Below are 2392 nucleotides of genomic sequence, written 5' to 3'. Positions count from 1 at the left end.
TGAACGGAGGAATGACCTGTGGAACAACCAGTCACTATGATGCACACTGACCACCAGGAGGCAGATGCTCAATGCAGGAGCTGCCACCAACCCAAAGGCCCCAGGCCAGCCAAGGTGGGTGCCAGTAGGGCACACCCCTCCCCCTTCACCCCACTCGTTGCCCCACAGTTTGGCCTTGATCTCAGGCCAGGTCTAGGAACCCTACCCATGCATGAATTTCGTGCATTGGGCCTGTAGTTTTGTTATAAGGAAAGAGACACTGAACAAAACAGTGCTCATTTCTGTGGGGGCTCTGGGAGCTCGGCAGCAGGGGCCTTCTCCACACCCTCGTCATGGCCTCCATTGCGCTAGAGCAGCGGTTCTCAACCTTTAGTTTGGGACCCCTTTGGCGGTCAAACGGCCCTTTCACAGGGGTCGCCTAAGACCATCCTGCATATCAGATATTTACATTACGATTCATAACAGTAGCAACATTACAGTTATGAAGGAGCAACGAAAATAATTTTATGGTTGGGTCACAACATGAGGAACTGTATTTAAAGGGCCAGAAGGTTGAGAACCACTGGAGGCTTCCTCTAAAATGCATTTTTTTCCCCCAAAAGAATCGTTTGTTTTCTGAGCCCGGACGGTGTGGATCAATGGTTGGGCATCGACCTAGGAACTAGAAGGTCACGGGTTCGAATCCGTTCAGGTCACATGGCGGGTTGTGGGATCCATCTCCAGTAGGGGGCGTGCAGGAGGCAGCCAATCCATGATTCTCATCATGGATGTTTCTTTCCCTCTCCCTTCCTCTCTGAAATCAATACAAATATGTTGAAAAACACTTTTTTAAAAAATGAAATGTGTATTGTTTTTTAAGTGACTCCTATATTTAAAAGACGGACAGAAAAACAAAGCGATGCATGCAACTTTCGGGTTTTTTTATTATTATTATTATTTTGGTTAATCCTTGGGGATATTTTTCCATTGTTTTTTTTTTTTTTTTAGGAGACCGTGTCAGAGAGAAGGAGAGACAGAGAGAAACATGGATCTGAGAGAGACTCATGGGTTGGTGTGCCTCCTGCACGCACCCCAACCAGGGCCGGGGAACCTGCAACCCCAGGCCTGTGCCCTTGACCGGAGTCGAACCCGGGACCCTTCAGTCCGTGGGCTGATGCTCTAACCACGGAGCAACACCGGCTAAGGCGGGTGCGTGCGACTTGATGGGCCCCAGACCTATACACACCAGGGACAGAAGGAATCATAATTTTTAAAAATGTATTTTTAGCCGAACCGGTGTGGCTCAGTGGATGGAGCGTCGGCCTGTGGACTGAAGGGTCCTGGGTTCGATTCCAGCCAGTGGCATGTACCTTGGTTGCGGGCACATCCCCAGTGGGGGGCGTGCAGGAGGCAGCTGATGGATGTTTCTCTCTTATCGATGTTTCTAACTCTATTCCCTAAAATCAATTTTTAAAAAAGAGAAAGAAATGGAAAAGGGAGAATGGGAAACATGACCAAGTCATGTCCAAACTAATTATAAAATCCTGGTAGATGTACATTATGAAGACTCCCTTTCTGGAAAGTTCCTAGATTAAATCCAATTTTGCTCTTTAGGAAAAATTATCTTGTCATTGTTCTCTTTAGTCCTTGGTTCTCCCTCTGGCAAGTCCTTTCTCAGCCATTGTTCTCCTTGGCTATAGTGAAGTGGGAAGCATGCCCTCAATGGGAATAATCCAGCTGTTCCTTATTTTTTTGCTAGTGTCCTGTGTTCCAGTTCTTTCAGTTGGTACTCTGCAAATGCAAGGTACAGGTCAGCTTTATGTCCAGCATGATCTGGTTTTACTCTCTAATTTAGGACTTCATATAGCTTCTTTCAGCCAAATCACAAAGCTAATATGCAACCATATCCATTCTCTGTGACCCACTATTGTAAAGTGTATATTGAAAAATAAACTCAAATAGTTACAAGTCAAATATTTACATTGATAGGAGAAATATAACATTGTGGTTAAAAGCATGAATTGCAGTCAGACAGCCCTGGGTTCAAATCTCAGCTCTGCGACCTATAACATACAACTTAATCTTGAGCAAGTTACTTAACTCCTGTATTAGTTTTCTCACCTGTAAAATGGGGATGTTGTGAGGATTAAATAATAAAAATTTAAGTGAAGTGTTAGTGTGTGATAACTATCAATTAATAAGTACTGTAGATTTTTTTAACTTAAGTTCTTTATTATTTAAAGTATTACTATGTCTCCATTTCCCCCCAGTGACCTCTCCCTGGCCACTCCCAATCCCCTAGATTTTTCTTTAATATGTATTTTTTTCTAATTACCAAAGAAAGCAAAAATTAAATGAATCCTTGGCATGGCACACTGTAGCAATGAAGGACCGTTTGGTTTTTCCTGGTCAA

Source organism: Myotis davidii, unplaced genomic scaffold, assembly GCF_000327345.1.
Source record: "Myotis davidii unplaced genomic scaffold, ASM32734v1 scaffold3994, whole genome shotgun sequence".
Classification (NCBI taxonomy): Eukaryota; Metazoa; Chordata; class Mammalia; order Chiroptera; family Vespertilionidae; genus Myotis; species Myotis davidii.
The sequence above is the reverse complement of the archived record's forward strand: the minus strand, read 5'-3'. Positions refer to the sequence as shown.